The sequence below is a fragment of the Dipteris shenzhenensis genome, chromosome 20 (assembly GCF_047967505.1).
Source record: "Dipteris shenzhenensis isolate YYH24624 ecotype China chromosome 20, Dip_SZ_1.0, whole genome shotgun sequence".
NCBI classification, from domain to species: Eukaryota; Viridiplantae; Streptophyta; class Polypodiopsida; order Gleicheniales; family Dipteridaceae; genus Dipteris; species Dipteris shenzhenensis.
In genome coordinates, this window is record NC_141615.1 from 38,147,338 (window position 1) to 38,164,986 (window position 17,649).

Genomic DNA, 17,649 nt, shown 5'->3' on the forward strand with positions numbered 1-17,649 from the left:
TTCCTCACATTCGGTCATGCAAGACCTCGAAGGCAGCTTGGGAGATTTTAGAGAGCATGTTTGCAGCAAGAAATGATGCCAGAGTTTCCTTCCTGAAGAGAGAGCTATCTCAACACACATGGATGAGGGAGATTCCATGAATGCTCACCTCACAAAACTTCAGGATTTGAGAAAACAGTTGATGAATAAAGATGAGATTATTCCGGATTCAGAGATGATTACGACCGTCTTATCTCAGATTCCATACCTCGCTGAATTTGTCATTAAGGGGGGGGTAGCAATCCTCTCTCTTTAGGACTCTTGTTGCAAGAAGAGCAGACAAGAAAGAACATGGCAACACGGGCTGGCAAGCATGCCATGCTTTTAAAGTTCAGGCCCAAAGCACTTGCCTATCAGCATACAACATGCGCTATGGAATGAAGGGTTAATCTCTCCTTGCTCATAAGAAGCCGAACGTCCTCGCTCATCTTAGCTATAAATGTAACATCCAAGAATCCATCATGATACTAACTGTTGGCACAAGCATCTCATAAATATTTTAGGTGACTGCACGAAGAAGGAGGAGGGAGGAGGAGGACGAGGAGGAGGGGAAAAGGAGGAGGAGGAGGAGGAGGAGGAGGAGTAAAGGCATCATTGACTAGAAAGCTTGGCCTATTGAATGCTCCAATAGAGGTTTCATCTTTGGAGCGGCAACATGCATGCGAGATAAAGGAAGCCAAGGTAGAGACAACATCCATGATGACCAAGACCAGTGGGTGCCCAGGCAATTGCTAGAGTCATCCTTGGCAAACTCTTGGTCAACCTAGAAGCATGCTAGGAGGAGCCCAACATCAAGTTGACGATAGGGCGATAACAATCACCAATTGCACATGATAATAGATGCGCATGACCATGATGTCCACGCATGGTCATTTCCTTATTTGTAAAGTCCAAGGTAGCCACGGGGATCAAAAAAAGGCCTAGAGCCCTTTCTTTTCATTGTTTGATCTGTATTAGTCATCGAACCTGCCCAACTATGAAATCTTCAATCATGTATTCAAATATGTAGTCCACCCATAGTTTGATTCTAAGTTAACTTCCCAAGCCATGTATCACCTACGTTATGTTGTGAGGTGCTTTAGACCTTCCATGCAAAAGGCTTGGGTAGATTTTGATGTACCCTCTACATTTTCTTGTGGAATTCCATTTGATGAATATTGGACTCGATAAACCACTAAATACACCTAACTTGCCATATTCTGCAGCAAGCAATTAAGTGATTGCCTTTTTTTTATGACATATCGTATATATCTCAGCACCATCGTAGTCTTTGAGCTTTCAAGTCATGGCCGTCTGAACTATAACTTACATTTTCCAATTTCCATTTGCAAACGATTTTCAAAATGACATCTCGCATTCCTCCTTCACTTCCTTACTTGCTTGCTCATTCCCTAGTTTCCTTGTAATTTGCTTGCCTCAATCTATTGCTCCATCTAATCTTATCATTCTCCTCTTGCTCCTAATCATCATCAATGGAAGCTCTAGAAATTAGTTCCCATTCACTTCCGGGCTTCACCAACTCCCCTCCCACTTCCTCTTGCGCTTCACCAACTCCCCTCCCAGTTCCTCCTTCCCTTGCACCCCATGTAGACTCTTGGATCCACAATTTTCATAGCTACTGCAAGAATTAGGGCGTGTCTTATAGCTGTCCAAACGGATGCCCATCGTGGAATCCTGTGAATGGCTTGAAGGCGAGGATGGGAAATTGGGTTTCTCAGTGGAGAGATGTTTATGCGTTTTCAAGGAGAGAGGTCATGGATTAAGGAGTATTCATTGTTGAAATAAGGGTCTCGCTAGTGAGATCGAAAACCTTCAATCAATTTGGCTAGAGTAATGCGACAAACAATTCTGGTTGTTTTTCTGAAACCTAGAATTAAGTAATAGGAGATTTTTCTACAGTCACGAACTTTAAGGAATAAATGTGAACACTCCCTCGCAAATTTCCCCTTCATGAAAGGACATCGAATACCACAATTGAATGGTGGGAAGCTAAAGCTCATCGTTTGTAGTCTTTGGAAGATGGGCAATGTACATCTAGTACAAATTTGTCGTGATGATAGAAATTGTTCATCAAGTGGCTTGGGGATCCACGCAATAAGTCGGATTGTGCAAAACCTTCCACCCTACTTCCATCTACGTAGTGGTTTTGCACTTTTTGCTCTTGCCACCAACGTGCCCATTCATAGTGCGTGCTCAGCTCAAGCATCATCCACATCACTCGTGACAAAATCATGAGTTTCTTCTTTGAACCATCTACGAAAATTGCTTCTATTCCTTCTCTACTCGATGCCTCATCCCATTTCTCATTACATTGACATCTATCGTCATAGATACCTCTTAGACCCTGAGATTGATTTTTCTCACATCTAACCCCAAATTTGTTCTCATTTGCAAAGAATGTATTCATTTCTAAAAACTGCTCCCCAAATCCATCGTTGCTCGCTCCCAAAGATTTGGTGTCATGATTTTGCAGTTATAATAACATTGTTTCACTTTCTTGGCCCATAAGATCTTGATGCTTTTATTGCAACCCACTCCCACCCCACATCCTAGCTTCATCGGTAGCGAATCGAGTAGACTTGGACAATCATTCCATGCTAAAAGTCTCTCAGCCTTTCATTGCACGAAATTTGAACATGGGAGGACTCCTCATTGCTGTGAAATTTCATAAATTGATTCTTGCATCGTCTCTCCATAATGACATAAAGAATGCAATGAATGGCTACTTCGATCTTTGTTACTCAATCATAGATCCTCTGAATCTTTTCGTAGCGTTACAACACTACTTGATTTTTTCCTTGATTTCCTCGAAGGCCTTGCATGAGTCTATACAATCTGAAACTCGCCAGTACAACTAAGACTTTCTAATACATCAAAAGGCTCAGAAGTACAAACACAAAACACATGGGAGAGGATGATGGCAAAGAAATTATAATTCACAAGATTTTGGAGGAAATTTTGATAGACATGGACGCCATTGACGATCTTCACTCATAAAAAACTTCACTTGTCAAAATCAATGACCTTGGGCAATCTTCACTTACATTAAACTTCAATCGTCGAAATCAATGACCTTCGAAAGGCCATTGGCGGTTGGCCAAGATCAGTGGGTGAAGAAAATTGAGTAGTTATTTTAGAGAAATTTGCCACATGGTTAGAGGAGGAGGTCTATATGAATGCCACTTGGCTCAGCCTATGAGCTACATCTCAATCTCTAAAATAAGGAATATAAGATGACTACCACCACCGGCTCTTTTACTACCACCCTTGTACTTTTAGACTACCGGACTACCTCCCTTCAACTCTTTGGACTACCATCACCCTTTGACTCTTAGACTACTGATCTGCACACATATATGCATGCATGCACCACACATGCACATATTCATACGCTTAGACAATACACATATACACACATCTATAGATGCACACAAAAACACACGTTTGCTCATGCGTACACATAGGTGCGCATGCGCGCACACACACACAAGAACACATGTACACGCAAACACCACACATGCATGTGTATATATAGGCACAATGTCTGCACACATACACACATGGAAGCAAGCATAGACACATGCACATGTAAGTAGTGGGTGCAAAGACACACACACAAGCACACACTCACCAATACACATGCACAAACATCCAAGTGAGCGTAAACACAAATATTATCAAACATGCAAAATGTACACACACACACACACACAAAGTTTTTTTCGGGGTTAAAACACATATACACGTGTGCACACACATTCATATGCATATGCATGCATGGACATGCACATATACATGTGTACGCACATGACAAGCAATCATACGCACACACCACACACATACATACAAATTTCTCTACTTTTATTATTTGACCAATCAATCATTCAATCCCCATTCAATCAATATAATGTCACAACATTGCATAGGTTGCCTACTAGCTACTTTTAAATTGTAGCTTTGGGGGCCTAATCTTTTTGGATGAATAAGGGGTATTGGCCACTAGAGGATGGTGTGTTGAGATATGGTGCCATGTACACATAAATTAGAGGCTAAGGTATGGTGTAGAAAAAATTAAAGTAGCCACCCAAGGATGTGGACTACATGATGAGAGTATGTGGAGCAAGGACTACCACTAGGAGAGATGTGGATAAGAGGATTCCACAAGTGTTGACTGTTCAAAAGGCTCTCTATATATAAGAAGCCTATCTCTTGTATTGCAATAGCAAATTGGGCACGATCCGCATTCTCACATGGTATCAGAGCATCGTTTTGCCTTTCGCTATCTATGAGAGAGTGAGAGATCTTCTAAGCTTCATTTCTTTGTGAGAGAGATTGAGTTTTTCATTTTCTCATTCCCTTAGAAAGTTTTTCATCCATTGGGGTGAGAGTTTGCTCTTGAGAGTTAGAGGGAGAGAGTCTTATTGTTCTCTATACTACTAGCCTATACTTCGCGAGAGAGGATGAGAGAGAGCTTTTTTCTCTAGAGAAAACTACGAGAGCCTTTCTGTAACAAACAACAACCTAGCAAGACCGGCAGCTAGCAATTAGCAAGCAACACTACAGCGACACACAAGCTCAAGGCGATCGACAATCGATAATGCTATATCTACAATGACTGTCACACTCAGACCAACCTCATATGAACTCTAAGGTAAGAAAGTTGTATATTAAGTGGTAAATCCAAGGTATACGACACAACTAGCAGCAATGGGACGGCATGCCGTAGCACATACACGTAATGACACATGACAGAGCCACAGCTGCAAATAAAGCTTCTACCACAAAGGAATTCCGTTCGGAGGATGTGATCAAGGTTTGACTTTTTAGTAAGCAAATAGCAACAGTAAGTTGACACCAATGAAAGATACCAACATCCACAAGAGGAAGGGAACTTGCGAGGGGGATGGAGAGATGGGAGGCAAAAGGGGAAGAGAGGAGCAACAAAATTTCATCTCACTGAACATTAATTTTTCTTTTTTTTGGCAGGTGCGAGGGGGGGGGGGTCGAGCAACAGAAGGGGGAAGGGAGAGAGGGGGATTTGAGCAACATAAGGGGAAAGGGAGAGGGATAGTGAGGGGGGAAGTAGGGCTGGAGGGAGAGATGGTGAGGGGGAGGGGGTTTGAAATGATGCGCATAAGGAAAGGGAGGGAGTGGTTGTTTAGGGGGGACTGGGGTTGGAGGGAGAAATGGTCATGGTGTGGGAAAGGGGGAGGGAGAGGGAGAGGGGCAATGAGAGGCGAGGGGAAGAGAAGAAGGGGGGGGAGGCAAGGCCTTCGACAGTAAGGCAGAGGGCTGGCCTAGGGAGGGGGCAGATGAGGGAGGCGAGAAGGGAAGGCATATTTGGCTCATCATTTCCACCACTAGATGATCCATCCTCTACCCTTGATTGTATACCTGTGGGAGTACTTGGTGGTACCATTTCTTGCACATTTGGTGCATGGACAACTTGCTGTCTATCAACATATGCAGGTGGATTCACATCCTGGAAAGTGATTCTCCTCATTTCCACATCCCTCATGGGTGCCTTATGCATCTTCTTCTCATTGAAGACCACATCATGGCTGCGTATGATCTTCTTTGCTTCTGGATCCCAGAGACGATAGCCCATCTCTCCACTTTCACCATAACCTAGAAAGATGCATTTCCTAGACTTAGGATCTAGCTTCTTTCGAAGCTCTTTTGGCACATGTGCATATGCCTCACACCCAAATATACGCAAATGAGAGTAAGAGGGCTTCTTGCCACTCCATGCCTCTTCAGGAATACCACCATCCAAACTCTTACTAGGTGATCTATTGATCACATGCACTGCAGTCTTCATTGCCTCAGCCCAAAAACCACCAGAAAGACTTGCATTGGAAAGCATGCATTGCAACTTTCTTGAATGGTACGGTTCATCTTTTCTGCAACTGGATTTTGTTCTGGAGTACGAGGGGATGTGAGCTCCCTCTTAATCCCACGTGTATCACAGAAATGCTGAAAGTCATGAGAGAGATACTCTCCACCATTATCAGTCCGTAGGCATTTAAGCGTTCTACCTGACTGATTCTCAACCAAGGCCAGCCATTTCTGAAATACCTGGAACACATCACTCTTCTGAGCTATAGCATAAGCCCACACTTTCCTAGTTGCATCATCAATGAATGTCACATAGTATTCAGCCCCGCCTAATGACCGTGTAGGCATGGGACCACATACGTCTGAATGCACCAAATCAAGCATTTCAAACTCTTTCTTTCCCCTTCTTTTATGGGCTGATTTAGTTTGCTTCCCATAGAGATAATGCTCACAAAATTCAAAATCAGAGAAACTCAAATGCGGTACATAACCCAAACGGCATAAGAATTTCATTCCATTCTGGCTCATGTGCCCCAACCTGCAATGCCACAAAGAAGTGCTTGGCTACTCGGTTATTGCAATAACATGATCAAATACCCCTGATACATGTAAGGGATACAAAGTCCCACACTTGGCACCCCTGGCCAAAAGCATGGAGCCCTTCTGAATTTTCCAGCTCTGAAAGCCAAAAGTGATATGAAAACCAGCATCATCTAGCTGAGCCACTGAAATAAGACTCTTGGTCAGCTTAGGCACATGTCTCACATGTTTTAAAACAAATGCAGACCCATTTGCAAAAGAAAACTTTATGTCACCTGCTCCCACTATGTCACATGCATAGTCATTTCCAAGATGCACACAACCTGTCTTTCCACTATCATAAGTGGAGAACCATTCCCTATGGGGAGTAACATGGAATGAAGCATCAGAATCCAAAATCCAATCCTGGGAATATGCATCATCTGAAGTGGTAAGCAACTCTGTAGATAAACTAGACATGAAGAGAACGTCATTGTCACTATCATGTGTGACTGCATTGATCTCCTCGATCTTCACTTTTCCTTTGTCCTCCCTTGGACTCTCTTCCTTTTGATTTGCACCCCAATTTGCATTCTTTTTCTTATCCTTTTGCTCTCTTTTCAGCTTGTAGCAATCCTTTTTCATATGGCCCTTCTTGCCACAATGGTAACACTCAATGTTCCGTGCCCTAGATTTGCTACGAGACTTCCCTCTTTCTTGGGATTTCCCCCTGTACTGTGATCTGCCCCTTTGCACATTTAAGGCTGCATCCTGCTTGTTGCCATCCATAGACTTCCGTCTAATCTCCTCGGCCAACAAGCTACCCACAACATCGTCAAATTTCAGTACTCCACCAGGTGTAGAGTTACTGACAGCTGTACGGAAGGTATCCCATGAGGATGGCAATGAACATAAGAGAAATATTGCCTTAGTCTCCGCATCAAAATTGATTTTCTGAGCCTGAAGCTGGCTAAAAATAATATTGAATTCATTCAAGTGAGAAGCAATGGAGACCCCTTCCTTCATCTGCAGCTCAAACAACCTCTTCACGAGGTAAACTTTATTAGAGGCAGTTTCCTTCTCATAAGTGGCACACAATTTCTTCCACAAATCTTCTGTAGTCTGCTCACTGACTCTGCAAGATGAAGTCTAATAGTAGACTTTGCTAATGCATCCAACTCATTCCAATCATCCTCAGACATATTTGCAGGCTTAGCTTCAATCCCTGCCAAGGGTTTAATTTGCTTCTTTTGAATAAGCACATCCCTTATTTGTTCTTTCCACAAAGAAAAGTTTGTCCCATTAAACTTTTTAATGCTGAAAAACTCCTTTTCAGACATGGAAGAGGATGCCATGATGCAAATGAAACAAAATCCCAAATGCTAGTACCTGCAAGAGAGAATCACACCAAATACCAGGTGCACCCAAATGTGTATGCCACAATAGACTGAAATATCATAAAAAACTCAAAGCTCAAAGCATCAAAAGATGCATCTGACTCATGTGCATATACTATGCATCCATATGAGCAAATCTGGCCCAAAAGAAAATGCCAATAAGTGCCAAATGACTCAAGCATAAACACCGTCCACTGGCATATGCATCAATAATATCTCATCCAAGAGAGCATAGCACTATCAGTGCATCACCTGCAATGTGTCAAAGCTATCCCTCAGCATAAAATAGCATCCATGTGCAAAGCGTCGATTAAAAATAGCATCCCACAAGGCAATTTGGGCCTATCAGCGCATCCAATAAGGACCGTAATGCATCCAAATGGCCTATAAATCATCCACTGCAACCCAATGCATACCACGAATGAGCGCACACTGCTCAAACTACAACCAGAGTGATCTACATAAGGTATGCTCAAGAAATCATAGTCCCACGGTAATGACCGCTACTGAAAATAGAACCTGAGATGCCTCAAAACATGGGCGCCATTGCATAATCGGAATCAACAAGAAAATCTACAAATATCTCTCTTCTGCCAGAACTCTAAAATCCCAACTGATGAGTGAGAAATGGGAGTCAACACTTATCCATTGCCATGTGGCATAAATCTAAGGTTTCAAAACCTTAGAATAAAAAATGCATAATAGAGAGACGAAATCGAATACACAGAGATCTATAACTCTGAGAATCCTCCACCGAATCGTGCAAGGACTGACAGGTAGGGGTTTTTGGGTGTCCGGAACGCAATGGGACAGACGGTTTTGGAAACCGTGGTCTCAATCACTGGGTCCAGCACATGGACTGAAAAACGTTTTTGGAAACAGAGCTATTTGTAAACTCCACCGGAGTGCAAATGATGAGCAACATAGAAGTTTTAGGACCTCCTGAGTCCACCGAAACTGACAGATCTACAAATGGTTACTCCAAACTTGAGTTCCAACACCCGAGCAAAAAACGCAGAAACTGACACAGTGAGTTAGAAATCCAATGAAATGATCCCAGATTCAAGAATGAAGGTGTTTCCAAGCTCTTGAAGTGAAGTGGATACCAAAAGCAAGCAATAGTTGCCTCTAGAAGTCAATACAGAGTCTCTGTCATCAAACAGAACAGGGAAAAGCTCAAAAAACGACTTTTTCTTTGAAACCACTTAACAGGCTCTCAAAACCACTTCACAAAGCCAAAGTGACTTTTCCAAAGGTTCCACCAAGGTCTCTGCACACTCAGATGCAAGTAAAGTCGCCCACAAAGCTTCCCACAGAGCTTCTCCTTCCTCCCACGGAGCTACTGAGCTTCAAGCATTCATGCACGCTCAGCTAGATCACCCGGGCTCTGATACCAGTTGGAGTGCTCTCAACGGAAGCAAGAACGGAAGAAGAAGAGAGAGAGATAGAGAGCCACACAAGTTTGGTGGGTGCATAACCGCCCCAATCTTCTTTTTCATTCATTTATATATGTGTTTGAGTATTGTACATAACCGGGGTTAAGGCACAGTGACCTTTAACCCCCACACACTTGACCACCTTAAGTAGCAAGGTATGCATTAAGGGGAGGTGATGGATTTGTAACTCACATTTGACCACCTTGTGGTAGCCAATGGATCATGGCACCAAGGGGACATGTTAAGATATGGTGCCATGTGCACATAAATTAGAGGCTAAGTTATGGTGTAGAAAGAATTAAAGTAGCCACCCAAGGATGTGGACTATATGATGAGAGAATGTGGAGCAAGGACTACCACTAGGAGAGATGTGGATCAAAGGATCCCACAAGTGTTGACTATTCAAAAGGCTCTCTCTATATAAGAAGCCTATCTTTTGTATTGCAATAACACATTGGAATAGATTGAGTGTTGTCTACCTTATGTCTCTCTCATGGTGCTTTGGTCCTCCTTAATCATCGTGCTCTTCAGGCATTAGACTAGGCTAGGCATGATCTGCATTTTCACATAGTGTAAATTGCACCATACCTATAGGGCATTAGGACAAACCCTAACCCTAAGCCTCCCTAAGGGGTTCTCAGGTATATATTCATGTTTATGTTCAATACAGCATAGTGCACAAGTAGCTATATCGTGTGCATTCCTCCCTCTCTCTCTCTCTCTCTCTCTCTCTCTCTCTCTCTCTCTCTCTCTCTGTCTCTCTCTCTCTCTCTCGCTCCCCACTTTATCATGGTATCAGAGCCAATGGTGCTCCCAAGCCCTTGCATCTTGTCAAGGAATCAAGCCCTCCTTGGGCAAGGCATTATTCCAAGAGATCTTTGTGAAAGAGTTTCTTTGAGACAGCAAAGGCCCGTGCTGTAGTCAAGGCAATAAGCCCGCCCTTTAAGGCACCTTTGATACCACTCTAGCTCTTCACATAGAGCTCATTCTCATCTTCAATTTGAACTCTCCTCCCAAATGTCTGTTTCGAAGGTTTACTATTTTTATGGTCCTTGAGGCACTTCTGATCCTCAAGCATTAGACCCTTGATATACACAATTTTTGTAAGCTATGGTTCTTGTTGTGTGGTGTAATACTCAAAATTACAGTGGACTCTACACAAAGCTGACCTAGGCCAAGTTTAAAGCAACCAAGGAACACAACTACAACACTCTAGATGTGACAACAAACTGAAGCGACTCACAATGAAGAAAGGCACAACTCAATAGCAATGGGGTTGGCATACAACGGTCTAGCACACACCATCGGCAAACTACAAACAGAGAAGCATAGAGCAGTGTCTGACAAAAAATAGTGGCAAAGACGTCAGAGACTTGACTCTAGCTCCTGCAACTTCAGCCTCAAATGCCTTCAACCGGCGACACAAGGCTCCTTACAACAAGGCTCCTCAATCGCCTACACCGAGCTCATAGCTTCAACAATTGGAACGCAGCTCTCCATCGCTCATAGCTAACAAGCAGCAGTCCAACCAAGCACTAGGAAACAAGCCGACTCCTCTACTTCAAGCAACGCTCCACAACTGCATTGACTCGACCTCAAACAGTGGAGCGCCATTGGCAGACCTGTGAAGATAGTGCGAGAGAAGGAAGGAGTCTCACTTGTGGCTATCTCACATACACAATGAGGGAATACACACAAAGATGGAGGTTGAAAACTATTTTCCTCTTCTTAGTTGTGAAAGCCAAAAGAACTCTAGTACAAAGAAATATAAGAACCCTATATGTGGGTCTCAAACCAAACTCAGCTAACTAAGGTGGCATACTAACTGAGCCACGAACTAGAGTACATAAGGATAGCTATCATCCAGCTATTATTCATGGGTGGTGTACCAACCGCATCTCCAGCTAACAAGTCGGTGACATAAATGCGCAACGGTCACCCTGGCATATCTCAACACTCCCCCTCGAGCTCAATCCCAATTCCTGCACACCAAGTAGGCATATCGCTAGTGGAGCTCGATATCTCAACACTCCCCCTCGAGCTCAATCCCAATTCCTGCACACCAAGTAGGTCTCTAAACTTACGCAACTTCTCTGCGCCCAATGCCTTCGTGAATATGTCAGCTACCTGATCCTCTATGCTGACATAAACTAGATCAATAAGACCTAGTAAAACCTTCTCCCGCACATAGTGATAATGCACCTCAATGTGCTTTGTTCTAGCATGATAGACTGGGTTATTTGCCAAGTGTATACTACTCATGTTGTCACAATAAATAACAACTGGCCCATCTGTAGACTGATGCATATCATAAAGTAGCTTATGCAACCAAGCTACCTCACATGCAGCCATTGCTGCACCCTTGTACTTAGCCTCTATGCTCAACAAGGCAATTGTAGGTTGTTTCTTGCTGCTCCAAGTGATTGCAACACTCCCAAAAGAGAACACATATCCACTGGTAGATCGTCTATAAGAAATACTACCAGCCCAATCAGCATTAGTGTATCCATGCAACTGTATCTGCTGACCCCAGCCTCATAAAATAGTCCATACTGCAATGTGGACTTCACATACCTGAGTATGCGTCTAGCCACATCCAAATGCAATTTCCTTGGAGCCTGCATAAACTGACTTACCAATCCAGCAGCATAGCTCAAATCTGGCCTGGTAATAATCATATAAATTAAACTTCCTACCATGCGTCTGTACATAGTAGGGTCTTCCGGAAGCTCACCTGCATCTATGCTCAGCTTCACATTCTGCTCCAAAGGAACTGAAATAGGCTTACAGCCTGTCATCCCATATTTGGACAGCATGTCCAATCCATACTGCCTCTGCAAGAGCTGTATGCCACTTGGTGATCTAATCACCTCAATGCCCAAAAAATAATGCAGCTCTCCCAAATCCTTCATCTCAAACTTTTGCTTCAATAGCATTCTCACATGAAGGATATCTTCATCACTATCACCTGTGATGATCAAATCATCAACATAAATGACAAGCAGCATAATACCTTTCTCTGTTTTTCTCACATAAAGTGAGAAAACTGCGTTGGAAATCTGAAAGCCAATAGTGACAAGATATTGTCCTATCTTGTCAGACCATGCTCTAGGTGCTTACTTCAAGCCATACAAGGCTTTCTTCAACCTGCAAACAAACTCAGGATGAATAGCATGAACATAACCTAGTGGTTGCTCCATAAAGACCTCTTCTTGCAAATCACCATGCAAGAAGGCATTCTTTACATCCATCTGATGTAAAGACCAATCCCTTTGATGCAGCCATAGCGATGACTGCTCTTATGGTTGCCATCCTTGCAACCGGACTAAATGTTTCTTCATGATCAATGCCATATGTCTATGCATACCCCTTGACAACTAATCGTGCCTTGTATCTATTCACAGAACCATCTAAATTGTGCTTCACCTTATAAACCAACTTACATCCAATTGCATTCTTGTCTTTAGGCAAAGGCACCAATTCCCATGTAGCATTTGCTTCTAAGGCATCCATTTCTTCATCCATGGCTTTCTCCCATTTTCCTTTTTCCATGGCTTGCTCAAAAGAAGTGGGTTTTGGTTCTTGTATCACTTTGACCAGATAGGCATAGTGAATGGCTATAAATCCATCATATTTCAGCCTATCCATAGGATACCTAGCTTTGGTAGACCTGTGCAAAATAGGCTCACTTCCAAGTGCTCTCAAAACATCCCTGGTCTTCCTTACTCCAGGTGTAATAACAAAAGGAATACCCAACTCATCATCAATGCTCTGTTTAGAGCCACTGGATTCACCATCCACATAAGAGTGACCTGCATTCACATCAAACATCGGCTGATCTACCTTCTCTTTTCCTTTTCATGATACCTGTGGACCACTATCTACATTGCTTTGAGGAGATTCTCCTAATCTCAATCTGCCTGTCCATGGTGAAGTATGTGAACCACTACTAGATAACACTACAGGTCCACTAATATTTTGTGATTGCTACTGTGAATTCTATGCAGCATTACCATTTTGTGCATCTACATCAATCATCACATTTATTGGTTTATACCAACTGCTCATCTCATAAAAAACAACATCTCTGCTCACTGTAAACTTACGAGTAGAAGGGTTATAGCATCTATACCCTTTCTGCTGCAAAGAATAACCAATAAAGATGCACTTCTCAGCTTTTGGATCCAACTTGGACCTCAACTCATCTGGCACATGAACATAGGCAATGCAACCAAAAATTTTCAAATGAGAAATATCTGGTTTCCTACCAGTATACATCTCCTCTAGCATCATGCCATGTATTGCTGCAGTGGGAGTCCTGTTCATTATGTAAACTGCTGTAGCAACTGCTTCAGCCTAATAATAAGCCTAATAATAATCTAGTAGGCCTTTTTCATTTAGCATGGCCTGAGATACCTCTCCAATATGCCTGTTTTTCCTTTTTGCAAGTTCATTTTGCTGTGGGGTATGACTGCATGAATATTGCTGCTTTATGCCATGCTCCTGTAGGAACCTTGCAAACTGTCCCCCTCTATCTGACCTTAGGCATTTTATTTGCAGTCCTGTTTCTTTTTCAACCATAGCTTTAAAAGCTTTGAAATGCCCAAACACTTCACTTTTCTTTTTCATAAAATGCACCCAAACTTTTCTGCTGTAGTCATCAATAAAAGTGACAAAATAATGACAGCCTCCAATAGATGTAGCTTTAGTAGTCCACACATCAAAGTGGATTAATTCCAATGGCTTCTTACTCTCTTGAACATGCCTAGGAAATGGTTTCCTTGCCTGTTTTCCAAATTGACAAGCTTCACATACCTTATGCATTTCTGCAACCTTGAATTTAGGCAATCCTGCAACAATATTTTGGGCCTGCATTGATTTAAGTCGTTGTACATTAACATGACCAATGCATTTATGCCAGATATCAATATCTGCAACAACACCGGTCCCATGTGCAAACATTGCTGCACTCAATTCAGGCATATCTGCATCCAACGTAAACATCCTGCCCTTCTTCTTTCCTTTTGCTATCAAGCGACCATTATTTTTCATCTCCTCAACAAAGCATCCATGAGGATTAAATCTGACCTGCAAGCCCTGCTCAATCATTTGACCAATAGAAACCAGGTTCTTGGTGATGTTCGGGACATGAAATACATCAGACAGGTATTTCTTTTTCCCATCCTGCATAGACAAAGGAATTTTACCAATCTGCACAATAGGATGTGCAATATCATCAGCAGTCTCCACAAATCCTGGTTTTTCCATTTTCCTTGCATCCTGCATCCATTCTGCATGACCTGTCATGTGGTTTGATGCACCTGAGTCAACATACCACACATCATTTCGTTCTTCTACACTTGTCACAGAATTGGTCATGTGCTGCACCACAAATAGATGCCCCATATGACCCATTTTACCACAATAGTGGCATTCAACATTGTTGTTTGCATTTTGGCCTCTCTGCCATCCACCACGACCTCTTTGGCTCCCCCTGCCTCTAGAGTTACCACGTCCTCCTCCAAAGGACTGGTTTTCTTGAGCTTGCTGCATATTCTGATTTCTACCACTGCCTCCAGATCGGTCTCCTCTACCTTTGCCTCTACCTCTTCTAGCATTTGAGTAGAAGACAGTTTCTTTTGAAGTTCCTCCTAAAGAAGATGCACCACCATTTCTCTGCTCCTCAAAAATTAGAAGAGCAAACAACTCTTCAAAATCAGGAAATTTTTCACGGACGGCAATGGATGTCCGGAACTATGCATAATCCATTCCTAGACCATTCAAGGTCACAGAAACTAGATCATCATCTTCCACTGGTGACCCAATGGAAGCAAGTGCATCTGCAATTTTCTTCACCTTCATGTGGTAGTCATTGATGCTCATATTTTCTCTCTGCACATTGTGCAACTCCTGCTTGAGCTACATTTTCCTGGCTTAAGTATTTGTGCTGTACATTTTTGCCAAAGTATGCCATGCCTTCTTTGGTGTACTTGCATCCTGAATATGCACAATCATAGAATCCGAAATACTGATAGACAGCCAATACATAACTTTTTTGGCTCTCTCATGCCATCCTTTAAATGCCCGCATTTCCTGTTGATTGGGAACATTAGGAACAACTGGTTCTTCTTCATTTCTTGTAATGAACTCCCAATAGCCTTTTCCTATAAGGAAATTCGTCATTCTAAACTTCCATGCTTGGAAGTTGTTCTTGTCAAGCTTTTGAGTGACAATCTGTGAAAGAGAATCATACGCCATTACAGAACACTGCAAAAAATTCTATCACTACAAAAAACACAGCTTCTGCCTCACACAGGTAAATCTGCAAAATTGACGAAAGTGGTATTTGATGACACAGTCACTTCCTAATGACGATTTTGCATGAACAAGCAACAAGGATGATTCTATAACTTCTAATATCTCTGTGTAGAGGCATACGATGCAATTTCTGTGGCAACTTTTCACCGACTTGTAGAGCAGTGGTCGCACAGAGAAAACATGGCCTTTGTCTCAACGCTTGAGAGAACTTCTGCCTTTAAAACGGGCCCCGAAATGGCCTCAAATCAAAAAAATAAAGTCACCGAGGGCTTTGCTTGCACCCGCAGCATATATTGCCCTCTCGCCACACCGCGAAGGGCGTCTCAACTTGAGACAATGCACTCTTGCACTTTTCGACTGTGCTACCTGTAGAGATTTGCTCCCAAACTCGAAAAAGGAAAGCAACACTGGTCCTCTCACCAGGACACCGTGAACTTGGTTTGCTTTCTTGAGATCCTTACCACGAACAAGGCTCTGATACCGTGTGAAGATAGTGGGAGAGAAGGAAGGAGTCTCACTTGTGGCTTTCTCACATACACAATGGGGGAATACACACAAAGGTGGAGGCTGAAAACTGTTTTCCTCTTCTTAGTTGTGAAAGCCAAAAGAACTCTAGTACAAAGAAATAAAAGATCCCTATATGTGGGTCTCAAACCAAACTCAGCTAAGGTGGCATACTAACTGAGCCATGAACTAGAGTACATAAGGATAGCTGTCATCTAGCTATTATTCATGGGTGGTGTACCAACCGCATCTGCAGTTAACAAGTCGGTGACATAAATGCACAACAGTCACCTTGGCATATCGCTAGTGGAGCTCGATATCTCAACAATACCATCACCCCACATGCAAGCCTAACACGAACAACATCTTTAGTAGCTCAAAGATGACATCATCTCCGTGACTACACTCTATAACAACAGATGATGAGAACAAGCTCTAAAATGCCTCAACATCATCGACTTCCAACAACAAGTCAAACGGCTACAACAGCATCAACACTCACCCACCATGACCTCAACACACTTCCAGCAACCAATGATCAGCCGTTGTACCCTCATCTTCAATGGCTCCATTGATTAGCAGCCTCCACACAGCGTGCCACAGCAACAAACTTCTGATAGTAGAATTGAGAGAGAGAAAGAGAGAGAGAGAGAGAGAGAGAGAGAGAGAGAGAGAGAGAGGAGTGCACATGATATAGCTACCTGTACACTAAGTTGTATTGAACATGAACACGAAGATATACATATGAACCCCTTAGGGTTAGGGTTAGGGTTAGGGTTTTCCTCTAATGCCCTAGAGGTATGGTGCAATTTATACCATCCTCAACACCCCATCTTAAATTACACTGCGTAAGTAGAGAGTGCATGTACAAGACCTTTTTGTGGATTTTGTTTGGTACACATGATAGTATGAGCGTATGTGAGCATAGTGACTACGTAGCGGAAGCATGTACAATGAGTATTATGATCCTGTACATAACATGGATTTCCCCTCTTAAGTTGTGGGTCATCCTTCACCTTTGGGAACAAAACCCAAAAGATAGGCCAAAGGGAAGAGGAAGGAAATATGCAGAAAGTAAAGTCCACCTGGATCAAAGATTGGTCAATCAAAAGATGACTGCGTGAAGAATTGAGTGTATGGTTGCATGTAGAACATGTCAAAGTTGAACATGTAGGACTGTGCAGCTACTCTATAGAAGAGGCATCTAGATGTGAAGCTAGTCGATGTAGCCGTGAAGATGTGATCGGGTAGGTTGTGACGTACGAGGGTGTCGCCAACCTAAAAGAACTGACAGCAATGGCAGAGGTATGCTAGAGTAGAACTATGATCTTTATTGAATGATGTCGGGTCAAAGAGGACCACATCGTCAATGTGGATAGGGTGATCCAGGGGCTGAAAATCTAGGGCCAAAGGTGTAGATATGGTACTCTGCTTTGCTAGTGGAGAGGCCTATAAAATTGACAAGGTATGGCAACCTGTCAAACTTGTATGCTCAACTATCATGAGCTGAAGGTCATCTAATGTGTGCATGGCTAAACATCCGTTGGCATAGGATGTAGCATCCGTCAAAGGCTCAAGGTGGAGCTGATAGTGTAAAG